The 17,955-nt window shown below is 44.7% G+C and overlaps 1 long non-coding RNA gene across 1 annotated transcript; it reads right to left on the reverse strand.

Moving 5' to 3' along the window:
* Window positions 1-14,236: 14,236 nt before the first annotated feature.
* LOC112997441 (uncharacterized) lies at window positions 14,237-16,953 on the reverse strand. Its single transcript, XR_003262695.2, has 3 exons — window positions 16,871-16,953; window positions 16,205-16,390; window positions 14,237-14,395 (listed from the first exon to the last, which is right to left on the reverse strand). It is a non-coding gene; the product is annotated as an uncharacterized LOC112997441 (long non-coding RNA).
* Between the last annotated feature and the right edge of the window lie 1,002 nt (window positions 16,954-17,955).

Raw genomic sequence — 17,955 nt, forward strand, 5'->3', positions numbered from 1 at the left:
CAATGAACTGTGCAAGACAAGAGGTTGACCTCGGACAACTAATTAATTATCCCAATCAGAGGAACTCCAGACAAAGTACCCTCTCTAGCAATTTGAAAGCTAATTTTAATTCATGTCTCGTAAAAGTCACTTGACTTCCAATTATGATTAAATATGCAAGGTCACTAGAACGTGGCAAGTGGAAGAGCAGAAAGTAATCCCCTAGTACGGCGGTGACAGTTAAAAAGTGATGTCAGGCACTGAAGGACTGTGCAGGAAATCCAGATGGCACGTTGTCCTGTCCGCCGGGAAGCGTGAAGGACTGACAGGACACGACCACCATTTTTTTGGCCCCACTTCTGCATCCTGGTAAAATGCTTGACTCGTTATTTTCAAGACTGAAATGCGGAAGAGTTAAAGGTGTGCATAGGCCTCATCAAAATATCATCCATTAAAGAATATGTGTCAAATGATATGGCCGCTCTCATCATGCACTGTTCATTCTTGGTATAAAATTAATTAGTTAAAGGATTGAACGATGTATCTCATCACGGAACAGCCCTAATTAATCAGGTCGGACTGGATAGCAGTGTTCTTAAAGTGTATCAAAATTGCAACAAGTAATATTACATTATTTTTAAGGAGATATGAACAATAGGGCAAAAACCTTTTTTTCTTTCACATGTCATACTGAGATGTTTGTACATCCATTGGCATTTGCATCTACTGCTAAAAGTATTTTAAAATATGAATAGCATATTCCGATGCTTGAAAATATTGCAGTAACGAATCTGCTGCCTTAAAACATGATTTTTTTCCTCTCATAAAATACAAAATAAACTCATCATTTTAATCCTCAAAAAGTGAATATTTTAATGAAACAACAAAATGTTGACATAATGATAATGTAATTAAAAAGCAGCAGTTATCCTGTCTGATTTAAATAGCCGTATCTAATAAACACAATGTGACAGCCTCAATCTTGTCACATTTTTCTGCATCATGTCCTATTTTTGTGGACATCATTATTATTAGAGCAATTGTTGCAGTCTTCCAAAAGAAAAATGTTGAGGTCAGTCACTCCACACTCACTGTCACTCTGGCGTGGCTAATTGCTCTCGCGTCAGACAGGAACAAGCACTAACCTGCATATATTTAAATGCTATTTTGATGCTGCATCAAGTGTGTTTATTTGTACAGCTTGATGTAAAATGTGAAAGTTCACTGGAGAGGACACTTCACCCTGAGACACGCTCACCGCCTCTCCAAGGGGGAAGGAGTGGGAAGTGTGACCCTTTATTGAGAGAAGTAGTAGTTAATTAGTCAATCAAGCAAAGGAGATGACTCTTGACTTAATAAGGCAACAGTTCTGTCTCGGAGGAAGTGGAGCAATGCACATTTTAATTGAGAAGAACACCTACACAATCGTATGGATGTGGGGAAAATTAGCACGTTTCAGGGGAGCAGGATTAGACCTGGCAAGAGTCCTTGGGGCACTTGTAATACCTCTTACCAGACACCTTGGCTTCCCAGCACATCCTCGCAAGGCTCGAAAGAGTGCCTGAATTACACAAATAAACCTCCGCTGGCAACGCATGAGCACAGTGAAGAGGTTCACCACTTGCACCCAGAGAGGAGGAAGCTCCTTCAATGACTGGTGGTAATCCAGAAGGCTTTGGGGCAGGCAGGTGAATACTGGGTGTCACGCTTGAACCCTGAGGATTTCCAGCAACTCCAGTTGCAATGATTTCATGATATGTCACTTTGTGTACTAGGGTTAAAAACAGAAATAATGGTGGCATGGTGTCAGAGTGGGGCTGAGTCCAGACCCAGGTGTCCTAGAGTCCATCCCTTGCAGATAAAACGCACAGTGTCCAGGGTAGTGAGTGGAAAGAGAGTTATGCCCTAATCCTTTCCCATTTACTGGTCAGTTTTGACTAACTATGCACTCTCTTTCAAGTTCCTTGGACTATAAAAAATTAAAAAATGGAGTCTAGCCAGTGGATCACTTTATATAGTGTATATATATGTGTATATATATATAAATATATTATATTGAATAGATAGATATCAGATGGAAGTCTTCTATTTCTTGCTTCCAGCTAAAAGTAAGCTCTACCTACATTTATCCAAGGTCTATGGGACTCAATGACCAGCAGCATCTTACTTTCTAAATTCTATTCAGCCTTTGCTTATTCATATTCCAAAGTACTCGCATGCATTTGTATTTCTTTAATGTTTTCATTAAAGGCTTTCTTATTTCCTACTGTCTATGAAACAGTTCACTGGCTCGTTAAAAAAAAAAGCAGGGAAATTATCTGGATTTCCATGGATACAGATGATATGAATGCAGAGTTCTTTGTACTGAACTGCTCTTATTATTTGCACTTGTTATATTTTTAGAGTTTGATTTAAAGTTTAAAAACTTGTGATGCTTCTGCAAGTTTTGAATGACAGAAAACCAGGCATCCTCATTACAGGCAACCGTAGAGAGCAGGGAGGGGAGGGAACTATTTAATTAAGAATAACAAGTATAGAATCACAGGGCTCGACAGGACCACAGGGAGTCATCTTGTCCTCTCTCTGTTTCCCAAACAAAATCAACTATAGTTAAGCCATTTTCTATAGGCATTTGTCTCTCATTTTTGAAGACTGCCCGTGATGTGCTTAAACAACCAGTTCCAGTGCTTGTCCTTTCTTTGTCAAGTCTATGTTGGAATTTCCGTTGCTGAAACTGTGCCGCTTGTCCTACCCACCACGGACAAACCACACGTCTTTCTACAGCCTTTGGGAAAGTGAGGGCTGAAAATGACCCTGAGAACAGGAATACTTGCCCCACCGGGTTGTGGGGTATACATCTCAGCCCTGCTTTGCCCTAAGCACAGCACCAAGGCACCTGCCGAAATGCATCTCCAGCTGGGTTGTGAGCAGCAGCACGAAGACCAAAGAAGTCACGTTGCCCTGTCCTCACTGCAGCTCTGGAAAATGCCTGGTATCTGAAGAAAATGTTGGTGTGTGACAAGGGACTCAAGGAGTTGCTTTTCTCGCCATTTCCTCCTTGCTGCAGTTCAAAGGAACACAAAGATTGGAATTGCTGCTTTTTTTTGCTTACAAATCTTGCTCTGTAAGAGGAATGCATCAATCCCTTGTGATGTTAGGCATAAGTGGTGGGAATCTAACCGTCAAGCCCAAGTGACACTAAAAGCAAATCTATTATTCAGTACCTTCATATCCTAGTGGAAAAAAGCAACCCTATACCTATATCTAAAAAAAGCCAAGAGATAATTTCTCTGCAAATTTTCTGAACATCAGAGATTCACATTAAGAGACCTATCCCAATATTTCTAATACCAATATATCTCTACCAACAAAAACAAGACGGCCCTACAAAGAATTAAGACATACAGAATCCACTCTCCTAATCAATTCTGCCAGCGAGACCTCCTGAGCTCCTTTAGCTTGAAGCGCTGCTGACTTCTGCTCTGACTTTTTTCACAACAGCAGGCTTAATCTGTTGAAACGTCAAGTAATCCACATAATGAACCAGTAATTCCAATGCTATAGCAAAAGCCCTAAATGTAATAAACTGAAATTACCAACTCTAAGAAATTAAACAATGTTTTGAGTAGTGTTGCTGGAGGAAATGCCTACGTAACCTGTGGAACAGGTGTGGATCATCCATGAAAAAATACATAGGGCTTTGCAAACTTCTCACCACAAAAAGAAGCTTAAGGGATTATTTGATGAGGATCTACAGATCCCTCCACGGACACAGGGTAGCTGAATATAGAGGAGTCTTGATTCCCCTGCATTGATTTAGAATCAGATGAGTGAAATTTGATTAAGTTCAGTACCGAAGTATATTTTTGTTTAGTTTTGAGGCTTTGTTTTCAACCAGTGAGGCTAATTACCATCCACTCAAATTACCAAGCTCACCATTGCACTCTCCGTCAGTGGAAATCTTGACTCAAGATCAAATGTTTTCTAAACAGACTTGCTTTAATTCCTCCAAGACTGAATTCAAGCAGTTTGTACGTCGTACAAGGGGAAGATCGCAGTATTGGAGCCACGGAAGCTATAATTCTATGGTTTCTTCTTGAAAGCAATTTTAAGTGGTTGAAAACTTCCTAAGAGGTCCAACATTCACCACGTAATCAATGCACCAAGCACCAGTAACATTCATTTTCTTGTTCTATTTCAAAACAGCACCGTTTATTGCCTAGGGAAAGAGTTATGGTGGGAAGCTGTGAGCCACACGTTTTACACATGCAGCAGTCCACACTTCATGGCAACAGCGTTACTGAACAGTATTTTAAACAGAGCCACAGGTACGTGTGCGGTTAAGTTGTCTGCTGGTAATCGCAGCATCAGCAAGAAGGCAACGTGCTGCATTTGCAGAGCCAAAGACGAGCAGGTCCATTAACAGTTTAGCACTAATGACCGACTGTAAGAAATACAGGTGCAGACAGGCTGGCTGTAAAAAACCACGCAGGCGGCGAGCTGAGCGGGATAGCTGCTCAAGGCGGTCGGTACCTAAGTCCCATCCAGCTTTCCCTGTCGACACTTTGGTTCAACGCGCGGCGGCGACTGCCCAGCGGAGCGAAAACCCTCTTTGCAGGGCAGCACGGGGCGTCAGAGCTGCAAAGCGTGGCAGCCTCTAGTGCCGTATTTCCTACCCCTCCGGCTTTGGGGTACGCACACAGCTTTCTGCATGCAGGCACCTGGGGCTGGGCCCAAAAACATATGATGAAAAGTGTTCAGTTAAGCCAAAAGATAAAAAAGAAGAAGAAAGAAGAAGAAGAAAAAAGAAAGGAGAAGGAGGAGGAGAAGAAGAACAACAACAACTACGACAACAACAACAACAACAATGAATAGTTAAAGCGCTGGATGACTTTGGCATGGATCCTCACTAAGGGTAGAAAAACTGACTGTATTTTCCGAAGATGTTGGGTTTCCTTGTAGCAGAAAGGCAACCTATACCCCACAGGTTTGCTGCATCGATAAACTCTGTGTGTTGGGGCAGGGCATATTTAGGATTGCCAATATTGTTCACCTTCAGGAAAAATAGCATTTGTGTTACTTTTCATACATAAGTGATAAAGACTGAATTTTCCCTGTGGTTCAGAGGTTCAAGCCATACAGCAGCCAGAAGAATAGACATTTTTTTTTAAAGGGCAGAGTCTTTCTAATTTGAGATGATGGTTCAAATAGTTGGTGCCTTGTCACGTTCCCAGCTACTCTAGGGAGAGGGTTTTTTTTTTTTTTCCCCTCCCCTCAGCATTTCAGCGCATTTGCTCTCTGTTAAAACATGGAATTCAAAGAATGGGGAAAAAAGCCATGAGGAGCTGAGGAAACGAACATCCATATTCAGAGTAACCCTGACTGCATATTTCCATCAGGTAGGAGGAAAAACACTGTGTAAAGGCTGTAGCTGTATGAAGCATTGGCCCTGCTATGCACAACTGCGATGCTCTAACCCTCTTTCTCTTCTGCTGGTTTTGGGGGCCCATTACTTGCACCCCACCATCCCCTCCTCCCCCTCCTCATCCTGCACTCCAGCCATTTCCTGGGAATTAAAATCCTGTCTTTTCTCGTCCCTTTGTGCTCACTCTTGCTCCCGCTTTCGGCCGACCTCCTCTCCGGCTCAGACCCCTGAGCTGCCGAGGGCGTGCTCTGCCTGGCCCCTTCCCTGGCAAGGAGCAGGGCTGCCCCTGCGTTTTGTGTAAGGATGGATTTTTGCCTCTAGGCAATTAGGAGGTCATAGGAACCTTACACACTGTTAGAATGCATGAAAAGTGGTATTTCTAAGGAATACGTAGGGAAATGGAAGCTTATGATAATAATGGCATCTTAACATTTTAGTTTTCGTTGCTGTGACTTCATAGCAACTGTTCCCATTGAAAATGCTGCCTGACCTAACCTACAGCAGCCTTGCAAAGCAGAGTGCTCCATTATCCTACTTTTTCTCCCATAATTTCAGTTTTGAATGCTTTTGAGCATTCTTCATAATCATTCTGAATGCCAAGCTCGTGGGGAGCTCAGCAGCTATCACCAGTAAAACGTACTTGCTTTGCTCGATTCTGCTATTGGTGCTGCTGAGCTTTGTACTCGGCGACGAGGACTGCTGTCCACGGCAGTTCATGCAGCCTCCCGTTATAAGTCTGTTTATCTGCTATAAAAGCCTTTGGTGCTGCTCCCCTCCCTGGAGTATCTGCACCTACTTCTCTGGGTAATTCGTGCATCGGTATGAGAAGCGGTGATGCCATATTTAGCAATATTTAGTCTATGGTGCCTCTGGATGACTTCTGAAGTCCAGGCACACGGGCAGGAAGCACAGTTTCTTGTTTTCCTGGTCTGGTCCCACGTAATTACATTTCTTAATAGGAAACGAATATGTATATAACCTGCTCTTTACGAGTGCTCTGAATTCCAAGCTTGCAAGGAACTGTGCCATTAGTATGATATAAGTAACATGTATTCACTCAACATAATGCAGCTATTTGTAGTGCTTACCTCAGAATATGGCAAAGAAAAATACTACCCATAGGACTAAACAGCTTTGCTCATAAAACAGTGCAAATATGGAATTTTAATCCAATCTACTTAAGTATTCTATCAACGCGCTTTGGGCTGATTAAATCAGTTTCTTTATGTTCTAGGATTTAAAATCCTATCTTTGCTCTCTTGATGTTCCCTGTGTGAGCTTGGGGTTCACTGTTCAGTGTGTGTGAGAATGTATAGCAGAAATTAAAGACTGCTCAAAATTCTCTGTAGCAAACCTGCTTCTTAATGATAGATTTTTTTTTTTTTTTAGGTTCACTGTGCAGTCAGGGCACATGAGATTTTTTTTTTTGAACTAAGTTTACTGCTGAAGGTAGAAGCGTAGGTTCCACTAAAGCATAAATCTGCAGTCTGAAACCCTTGTAAGAACTCACAATATTGCTACAGAGAGTATTAAAGTGAAAAAATGAAAAATTATAGATTTTAATGTGCTTGTAGAACCCTGGTGCCCTGTGGTTTGCCAATACATATGTGCATCTCCTTTACTTTCATTTTTCAGAAAAAATATTAATGACATTACTGTAATGAACATTGGATATTGCCGATGGGCATGAAGATGTGAAGTGATGCCCATAAGCTAAGGGCCAAAGAGATGCAACATGCAAGTGCTTTTATCACCGCGTCAGAGTGGCACCATCTTCCCCATAGAGTTAACAGAAAAACATATTTTTCACATTGATGTATACCTTGGAACTGTCTGTGATATGATGAGACAAAGAACAGTTTGGTCATTTGTTAATCAGTCCCACAGGCGCTTTTGTGCATGGATGGAGCTTGGTGGTGGCGTGTCCCTTAATTAGTATTAGTCAAAGGGAGAGACAAGAATATCTCCTCACAGAGAGAAGTCTTTTTTTTGCAAATATTCCTATAAATGCACTGAAATTTCACAGAGAGAATTTTGAACTGGTTTGCATCATCTTTACTTTTCCATATTCTTTATTCTCAATAGCTCATGAGAATATTTTACAAATTCTAGGTCTGCTCAGTAATAGTTTCATTAGGAAAACACACTGATCAAAAATGGATACTTGATCAAAAATGGATACTTAGGATGTATTGGATAGTGATGTATTCCCAGGACCAGATTCAGTTCTCTTTGAGTTACCCCTTAAAAAAATCCTTCGAAAGGTAAAGCACAGCTTCATTACTAAAACTCATTTTGATTAGCTGCTTTTCCCAGTCACTTTTAAGTTCGGTACAAATTTGACAGGGAGACTTACTCCGTTCCCAAGCCCAGAGAACTTGGGTTGTTAGCTGAAACCCACACAAAGCGTTAAAAATGTATCCCTCTCTTTACATCCATCCTGCTCCTTCACTTCTCCTGGCACAACCAGAGGGGTTTTTACCCTCCTTTAACTCTCCAGATCCTATATAAATAATAATGAGACACATATATTGTCCAGTCACCAAGGATAGTTAGCACTGTCACGAGCCCTTGTACCCAGCAACTTCCCTTACCCGTGCTGGCAGTGCTCTGGCAGCCCCCGGGCACCAGCAGGCACCTTGCACTGGGTTAAATCTGACCCAGAAGTTTAACTGTACCTTTTGAGTAGATTTTTTGTTCATCTTTTGAGTAGAATGCCTTTGATTTCAGTTCCTACGGAGCTCACCATGTAAGTATGTCTGGGAAACAAGGCGTTGTTGCTTACTGGAGAAAGAAAACGCATAACAAAAATATAAAAACAGACTTTGCCCATCCTTTGGCCTGTCCTACAGGTGTATTTGCTGAGCCTGGATGGTGTACGTCCTATCTATAAAAATATTCTGTAAGTGTGGGAATCCTGTGGGTAATGCAAACTATGTTTACATCACTGGTTTTCGGTGTTGTCACTGGTTGTGGCCTCGTAGAAGATAGATAGAGCTTCAGAAAGGTGCAGTTTGCTGCCCTCTGCCTTAGAGGGTTAATTGTGCTTAATGAACCCAGTGGGGTGAAAAGCAAAAATTCACCCACAGCTACCTTTACTTCTCTGTGGTCCTGGTAAATCGATCAGTAAAACCACTTACTGAGGAATAAAGGCAGTGGGGGGCTGCTGCTAATGGCAGGGCATCGTGAGATGCTTATAATGCTCTTTTTGGCTTTCTGTTGTTCTTTCTTTGGCTATAAAAAACAAGCTGGAGTAAGGCACATAGCTACTATGTATATGTGGACCTTCGTATAGCATGGCCGGGAAGTTATTGCTGGGTGATCACTGGAAACTGTGAACTATGAAAGGGAGTAGCTCCAGGAATGAGCATCTCTCCTCCCAAGGTAATTTTTCAACTCCAGCATGATTTCTCTATGTCCAGAAGTCAACAGGAGAATTGGGGAAATGGAAGAGGATGGGCCAAATAATTGCAATTACACTAACTCCCGATTGCAAATGCTTTTCCCTTCCTTTGGAGGCTCTGCTCCTCTCTGCCTCACTGTCCTAGGCAAGCTCTGGGGGCTGCATGAAAGCCACCGTGTCCACGTCCATGTCTGTGTCCATGTCCATGTCCACATCCGTGTCCATGTCCAGGTCCCTGGCCTTGCACTCACTGCTCCAGGCTTGGGAAAGGTGAGCTGGATGAACCAGACACTTCACCTTCCTGTTAGGAGCAATAACATCCGTGACACTGAAGCGTGCTTACAACAAATATCTTCTGTGCTCACTTAAAAGCCCAAACCATCATTGTTTAATCAACTGCAAAAACTGTTTATTGCTTTCTATACGTGATGGTCTGAACACCGTGCTTTAATTAACCGTATCTATTTTGGCTGTCATTCGACACAGATTTTATTGGAATGGATGTTCAATCCCGTCTTTCATAATAGTCTCTTAAACACATCTGTACTGAATTCTTGTATATAATAATCAGTTTCCATCCCCTGTCTCTAATTCATGTCACCTCTGCTCCCGGGCAGCTTCATTCGTGTCCGCCCCATTCCCCTTGTTCCCTGCCCATTTTTGCAAGTCTGCCTTGGTTTCACAAAGCTTTTCCTAGTTCTTCCTCCTCACCCTGCCCAGAGGTCTACAACCCGTCCTCTGATCCTTTTTCTCCTGCGTGACGTGGGTCTTTCGCCCGAGATGGCAGGTTTCTGTGTCAGCTGGGGTTTTCCGCGGCTATTTCGGGCTCGGCAGCCGAAGCCCTGAGCCCTTCTCTCCTCTTGGTCCGTCCTTCCAGCCGCACTTCGCAGCAGACTAACCTGCTTCTGGCTTTTCGGCCTGATTTAACCAACCGCCTCCCCGCTACTGCAATATTTTATATTCCTCTTTATAAACGCCAGCTGAGAGTTTTCTAATTTTGCTGCCTTTGATCCTTGGGTAGTTACCAGAAGGGAAAAGGATGTATTTCTCTGCTGCTTTCTCCAAAGTTTTCAGCAGCAGCTAGTGAATTTGAGGTGCCAGCGGTGATGCATCTTAACCTCCCTCTCCCGTTCCCAGCCCCCAAACCCCTTCTCCTGGGAATGCCGGCTGGTTTCTGCAGCGCCCTGGCCTTTCGCAGGGCCCCGGGGGCAGGATCGTTTTCCAGCACTCCTTGTCCCCTGTAACAGGGCGATTGGAGGTGCGAGTGGTGCCATCCTCACCCGAGGACGCCTGGGCCCTTGGCCCCAGCTGAGCAAACCAGCCCAGCCTTGCTCGGGCATCTCCCCCTGGGCTCAGCGGCCGCGTTTGCTCCGGCGTTTCACCAAGGACTGGTGCACCGGCAGACGCCCAGGGCAGTTTGGACCAGCATGTGTCATATATTTATGTTGAATGTTTAATTATTGCCGCCTTCTCAGGCATTTGGGGAATGAGCTATCTTAGCATCCCTGCAATGTCTACTGCGAGCTTAGCTGCTATTGCTTTTAATGGGAAAACACACAAAGGTTCAGTCTTTCGTTTTTGTCTTTGTAATTCTAGAAGTGACCAAAACCACACAGCTGGCTGCTGTTTTACGCCAAGGAGCCGTAATAACAGCCTTCCTCAAAATACTGACTTAGAAACTGTCAGAATGGCTCATTTAGTTGGGAGAAGAATTACTTGTGGGAAAAACAGGCAGCTAAATCGTTTGCTGTAAAATCCTAACAGCAGATGTGTGTACCTTTGGCCTGACTCCAAGTGGTGCACATCCCGGTGTCAGCATCAGGCATAATTTGATACGCCGCGTTAATGGCGACGGCGAGGTGGTGGCGATACATTTTATAAGCTTTCTGCAAAAAAATGTAAAATAGTGAGCCTGAGTTGTGCTTCTCTACCCTGCGTTGAGAAGGGAGAGTGGATTTTTGTTGTTGTTGCCATTAATGTTGGTGTTGCACGTCCTCTGTTCCAGTGACGGTGCAGCTGCATTGCCAGCAGTCCCTCGGCGCTTGCTGCTCACCCGCCTCCCCGCCCCACTGCAGCCCCGGACCCTCCGCGCGCCGGGGCCCGTGCGGACACCCGTCCAGCCTGGGTTCCCCGCGGCGGTCTCCTTCCTCCCGCGGGAGGCTTGCACAGGGCGAGAGGGAGGTGTCTCCAGAAAAGGCAGCGGTTCGCTGTTCCTGGAAGAAGCTCATCCCTCCATCTGCCCAAAGCTGTAAGGAGAGACACAACGACGCGCTTTGAAGTGAAGAGTGGCGGAAAGGCATCTCGTTTTTCCCATAAAACTGCGCCTGCTTCCCAGATAAACGAGAAGGGGGTGCCGCGGTCGTATGCCGGGGGCGATCGCCAGGCTGCCACTGCACTGAGCCGCATGTGCCAACAGCTTCGCAGCTCGGGGCCACTTAAAAGCCACCTTTGCCTTTGTCCCCCGGTCCCCCCCGAACCTGTCCTGCAGCGCCTGGCCGAGGCGGAAAGCGCCGCTGTGGAGCCGACACCGGCCGTTTTGATCTATTTTCAGCAGCGGCTGTGTACAACACCGTGCTCTGCCGTTGCACAACGCCGCGTGTTCAGCAGTGCCGAGCCTCTGCGTCGCGAGAGCCCGGGATTCGCTTTGATCTAATCCCTTGGCAAAAGCATAAAAACAGGCGCCTACCTGAGCGTGTCGCGCTCTTTTCATCCTAAACGGGACCAGAGCGACCCTCCTCGCGCCGCCCCCAGGCACCATCTTCCCATCCCACGGTGCCCAACCGGTGTCTTGGGGGACACCGCGCTGGGGAGCAGGTTATTAGTTATTACATATTAAATTACTGTATGCAATTAATTATAAAATATTTAAAAAGCAGTTGCACCGAGTCCATGCTCCCCGGGAGCCTTTGGTTGCTTTGTAGGTCAGGTTTGGGCTCTCCCAGCCGTTGACTTTGCTGCTCTGCTCCACCACTATTAAAGCCTTGTTTTGATGGTGTTTTTTTTTTTTTCTTCTCAAGCAGCCCAGCTGGAAACGTAAGATAAAATCCAAGATAATTAAGCAGGGCTCAGGACACAGGCAACTTCATGGGGAGGTGTGCGGCAGGGAGACCCGACCATCAGAAAGCTGACAGCAGAGGCAGACATGCAAAGAGTTATAGGCATTCGACAGACATTAAAAGGACAATAACGCACTGGCTTATGGCTATTTATTTTTTATGAGCGACTTTTGGCAGTATTTTGTTTGAAGTTTTGATGGCCATATGTTTTCCAGGGAGGCACAGCGCTGTTTGTAAACTGTGCTATAATTGAAATTGAATTTTTATGAAATCTATGTGAAATATGATAACACATTAAAATGCTCTCCTTTAGAGAGTTTCCTCATTGATTTTTGTTGCATTAAATCTGTTTACACATCAAAGGAAAATATTGCGCTCTGCCTGTCTTCGCTCCAGCCGCACGCTGCCTTTTGTCTTCCGGAGGCTGCACACGGCCGGGCACGGGCCCCTCTTCCAGCACCGACGCTGCTTCTGGTGAAATGATGCTTTACGCTGTAATTGGCCTTCTTCCTCCCATCTGCTTAGCAAACCAGCAGCTTTATGAGGCCTTTCTTCTTCCTTCATCTTTTCAGCAGTTCAACCATATATATGCACCGGGACCAATCCTGCCCTGCTGGAAATACACGGCATTTCGTGGCTGACTTCGCTAGGCTCAGGACCAGCCCCAGAGACACCGACCGAGGGGGAAATCTTTCGCTGGAGCGAACGGCCTGGGCTGCGCTCACGGCAGAGGAGCGGCGCTGATTTACACCAGCCGAGCATCTCTCCCCAGAAAAGTTTTTGTCATGGCAGAGAGCATTTTTAATGGATTTGGCATAATTTAGTTCAGGTCTCTCAGAAGTTGCTGTAGAGATAGATCTTCCTTTAATTTTTGTGTGTGAGAATGCCATTTGGTGTGTACGCATGTACGTATGAGGCAGTGCTTGAGTGATGCTGAGGAGCGAATGCAGAGCAAAGAAACGGTGCTGGTGAAGGGAAGCATGAAGTTATTTTTAGCCTGGTGCTAAGGAAAGACTTGCAGAGCGAATCCCTCCTAATGATCAAAGTAAAACGAAAGGTATTTTTAGGACAGATAAGGAGATGTACAGCGATAAACCTTTCCTTGCTTTCTCACAGAGCTACTTGCCGTAGCACCGGCTCTGCAACGGCGCTGGTGGCGTTACCCTGCTCAGGCTGCTGGTGCGGCGCTGGGGCAGAGACCTAGTCCAGATGCAGAAGAAATGATCTGTTTTGCTGGTTTTCCATGTAGGGATAATAGCTAAATGCCATCACTAGTGGCTGCTGGATTTGCTTCCAAGTTAAAGCTGTTCTCTCCCCCAATCCTACTTTCTTGTTGCCTCTGCTCATTGCAGAATTGTCACCTTCACCCTCTGCTCCTTGCATTTGTCTGACTTCCATCTTTCTCTGTTTTCAGCCTATGAAATGTGCTGTGCTGGACTGGACCACCAGAGCTTACGGCCTGACTCTGCCTGCTGTTACTCCAGAGAGAGCAGCCCCGTCCGCGACGCCTCTGGGCCGCGTCCCCGTGCTCTGCCCTGGGCAGAGGCGCAGGGGTGAGCGCAGGCTGCGTGCCCCGACTAACCTGGTGTCCCGTCTGGTCAAGATGAAGAGCATCCAGAGGAAATGTCATTGAGGCTACTTATGGGACGGCTTTCCCTGGCCGGGAAGGAGGGATGTTGCCTTGTGACCCAGTCGTGGTGCAGTAACGCTTCATAAAAGGTAGGATGGGAAATAAATACATTTTTAACTATGTGTATTAGAGTTCAGAGCTTGGACCCGGATGCTGAGGCCAGTGGTCACATCCCAAAATGTCCATCCAGGCACTGCGAGAGAATAGCCCCCATCGTACGTACAAGATATATTTGCAGTAACGCTCCTCCAAAGGGTTAGGGACATTAACATTATGCCCACTGTGAAAGGGCCTTGAAGAAACAGGGAAGTTAGCACAGATGCATCTGTAAGTGATTTATTTATATCAGGAGTTTGCGTTCTAGACAAAACCTGTAAGGTAACGAAGTGAACCAACATCTATTTTCAGCTCATCATATCTGCAAAGCCTGGCCCAAAGGGAGCCGAGCCAAACCCACCGCACCCTCTCCGGGCTGTGAGCTTCCAAGACAGAGCAGAGTGTTTAAATTAAAAAAAAAAAGCAAAACACTGTTTTTTGCTAAAATATAAACTTGACTAGTTACCTGCTAAAACAAAAAAAGGGCTCTGAGAAGGTGAGACAGAGCAGAGACAGAAAAGGGTTTGCAGAGCTCCTCGGCTCGCCCACTGTGCCCGGCCCCCAGGATTTGGGCTAGTCTGGTGTTTCTGAGCTGCGCGTCCCTCTTGTCCCCGGGAAGGGCTATTTCCCCATCTCCTCCGGGGCCTGTGCTTTGCCTGTGCTCCTGGACCCGGGATTTTCCTCGGCGTGCGCAGGTCCCCCGCTTCCTCTCCCTCCGGTTACCGGTCTCCGAATAAAACGGAAAACAAACAAATCAAAGCTACAGCCCTGTCGTCGTAGGTGGGAGGAAATACAGCAAGCTAAAACTGACAAAAAGGGATTGTAAACAAAAGGGAAAAGGGGGGAAAATGGGCGAAAAGGAAGGAAAAAGCAGGAGAAAGTGGTGGGAAAGGAAGGACAGAGAAAAAGGTTTTCATAAAAGGCAAATTTAAAGAAACTCTTCATGCCTCAGCTATGTTGGGACTGGGCAGACAGACAGGTTGCTACCAGTGGGAAATTACGCTTTCTGCCTGCTACGAGCCGAACTTTTAAACAGCTTACCATAGCAAAGCGGCATGCACATTTTGTATTAAAAATTAATAATAGCTCCTCATCTGCCGACAAATATGAAATAACACATTAATAATTTCTGGGGCTGAATATACAGAGCCGCATCCTCCTCCCGCACCGCGTCAGACCCCCGTTGGCAAAGGGCACCCCTCGGCGCGGGGACGCCCCACCTGAGCGTCATATGTATGCATCAGTACCTGGATTAATTGTATTAAACTTAAGGACAGGCCTCCCATTTACCAAAAAGCTATGCCCGTCCTTCCATGCCCTCCGTGTCTTACCAGGGCACCCCGCGCTCGTCCTGCCAGGGGACCTCTCGGGGCAGGGGCCGCGCTGGTGTCGGACGCGGCCGTGCTAGAGGCATAGCGCCGTTTGCCCATGCTTGGGCTGGAAAATTCGTACGGATGAAAATGGCACGTATAATGCACGTGCTGTTATTCTGTTAGTTAAACATGCTGCACAAAGTAGTCATTCTGTTATCGCTCCATCTGCAAAAAGCATGAAATACAGTGGCTAACCAAACTTTTTTCATTTTTTAAAATAAAGATGGAAAGATTGGTCTATACTACAAATACACTGTCCAAAATATTTTTGTGACAGTTGCTCCTGCTTTGTTTATAAGCATCTCTTAAGCTTTCAAATCTTTATAGGAGAACTAAGTTCAAAATAATATTTATCATGAAGAAAAATATCAAATGTTTAATGGTATAACTAAGTCTTATTAATGTATAGTTTGTACGGCATATGTCTGTATAGTTCAGATTAAAAACTTACAAGACCTTCTTTCCTTTTCCTTAGAAGTTATAATCTGTTATGAAGTTCCATAAATGTTTGAGCTTGAACCTCAGCTGTAGGAAGGAATGGGAGTTTTTGCATGGCTCGAGGACGAATGTAAGTTGCTTTATTCCTATTTTCTTTTAGCCCAGCCAGAGACTCTTTGTCATGGAGCTAGTAACTAAGGTGCGAAAGATTAAATATTTCCTTTGGTAATTGTAGCCTTAGTCTCTGCTTTGGTATTTTCCAAGCTATAGCATTCTATATGCTGCTTCACTTGAGAATTTTTCTAAGGACTGGATACCTTATTTTTTCCATTTCTGCAGTGTGCTATGTACAAGGCCCATATATACTTTCAACTCTAATCCCTATCTCTACATAACTAACAGTGTTTTCCAGCCTGTGCAGTTCCATGCAGTTCCGTGTTGCTGCTCCTTGTAACACCAACGAGATTACACGGCAGCCTACGGAGCAGGAGGAACCGCGTGTATTCACCGCTCATCTCGCATTACGCATTACATTCCCTAGCAGTAGCTGTGGAACCTGCCTCTCTCTTTCCCCAGATATGTCCTCTACTACAGTCAGCATAAGCACCTGGTTCGGTCCTGCCCTGAAGCCTGACATTTCCACAGGTAAAGAGATGTCGTACTCATTATGCCTTATCTTTACAAAATTCATACTGTTGGACTGAAAAAAAAATCCCTTTAAGGAGTACAAAATAAGAGAACGCATTTCTAGCTACCTCTAATTTCCAAGACTTTTCAATGAAATTGAAACTCTTATGAAGTTACCTTGAATCCAGCAAATATTCTTCAGTCTTGTTCTGTTCGTTGGCAGCTCCACATTAGCATATTGGTCTGTTAAAATGCATGTAAGCATCCATCTGCCTAGTGGCTCCGCATCTGAGGAGTCGTCTTCTCAGCTGTTAGTCCCATTAAAGTCAACTTTTTCACTTGAACTTGCTTTCATTTAAGCCACTGCTAGCACAGAAAACAGCTCATTTAGTGATGCTTTTTCACCTTTTAGGTTAACTCTGAATGCATCATTAACAGAAAGATGTTGACTAATTTGGAGGGAGTTTAGAGAAAAGCTATAAAAGTGGCTGGAGGGTCTGCCAAGCATGCATCGTGCAGAAAGATAAAGTGAACTTTCTACATCTAGGCTGCCTGGAAATCATGATTAGAAATTGATAAAAGATATAAACATGGATAATGGAAGAATTTAGGGTGTTAAAAAATAAAATGAAGAGCTGAGGCAGGTTAGTGGGGACAATGAAGAAACTCCATTTTCAGGTGTTTGGGACAGCTGTTTGAGGGTGGCCCAGTTGTCACAGTGCAGGGGAACAGACCAAGGATCCTGGGTCCTAGTCTACGTGTGTGTTTTAGTAGTTAGATGGGAGGAAAAAAACCCACCAACATCCAAGAGTGAAAGCACAGATATAAAAAAGAGAAACTCACCGTTGACTTGTGGCAACGATTTTTCTGGCATGCCATATATTAAGTTGTGCAAGTGTCCCTGCTGAAATGCTGGCAGATTTAGCTCACAGGGTAGCTGAAATCACAAAACAGTAATATAAAACAGGGAACAATCCTGCATTGCCAGACATTTTTGACCCATTTTCCCAAGTGGGGCAGCTCTAATAACGCCTGCCACTATCTGATAGCATTACGAGGTCATTGGGACTCTGGGGGGGTCTGCGATAGCATCCACTTCCAATTTGTTGCCTATTTTATTTTGATTTGACTCACAGCTGTGCCAGCTGGGGATTCTGAATTTGCAGTTTCTGTATCACTGCAGAGCACACAGCTTATCCTTGCACGCGGTGCAGGCTTTGGGCTCAGGCCACTTTGCTTCCTCTGGCCTTCATCCCGACAGAGTCCGGGTTATAAAGCACGGCCAAAATTAAATGGCAGAACCCCCCGACAGGAATTACACTGCACAGGCACAAAATACTATTTAATTTGTGGATAGACAGCATGAACACTGGATGATGGAATTTAAAAAAAAGGAATTAAGTTGGGGAGAATTCAAATGAAATATCTTTTTCAGACAGTACACTCATTTGTATTCCAAAATGCAATTATAAAATGGCCTCAGGAAACTCGGTATTCCTCCTGGTCAACAGCAGTGGCAATATCTTTGCACAATATCATGGATAGGTTTAATTTCCAAAGAGGAAACTCATCGAGGGCAGCATTAAAACCACTGTAAAGGTAAACATTTCATAAGCCAACTGACAACCACACTAGAAATATTAAACGAGCTTAGAAAATGTTACCCAGTTTGCCTGCAAATTGTAATGTGCTTGGAGAGAAAAATGTTAGCTGACTGCATCACAGGACCCACTGATTAGGAACTGAATGAGACCTAAAGACCATATATTTTAGTAATCTGTCTTTGTCAGTGGTGAGATGCTTGAAAAAAACTAATCAACCTCTTTCCCTAAACTCTGGATAAAAGATACAAAATGCAACCCACACAGACGCTAATATCTGAAACATAAATATTTAAATTTCCTTCCAGGTTTTCTGTAGCTACTAAT

This window comes from Dromaius novaehollandiae, chromosome 7 (genome assembly GCF_036370855.1).
Source record: "Dromaius novaehollandiae isolate bDroNov1 chromosome 7, bDroNov1.hap1, whole genome shotgun sequence".
Classification (NCBI taxonomy): domain Eukaryota; kingdom Metazoa; phylum Chordata; class Aves; order Casuariiformes; family Dromaiidae; genus Dromaius; species Dromaius novaehollandiae.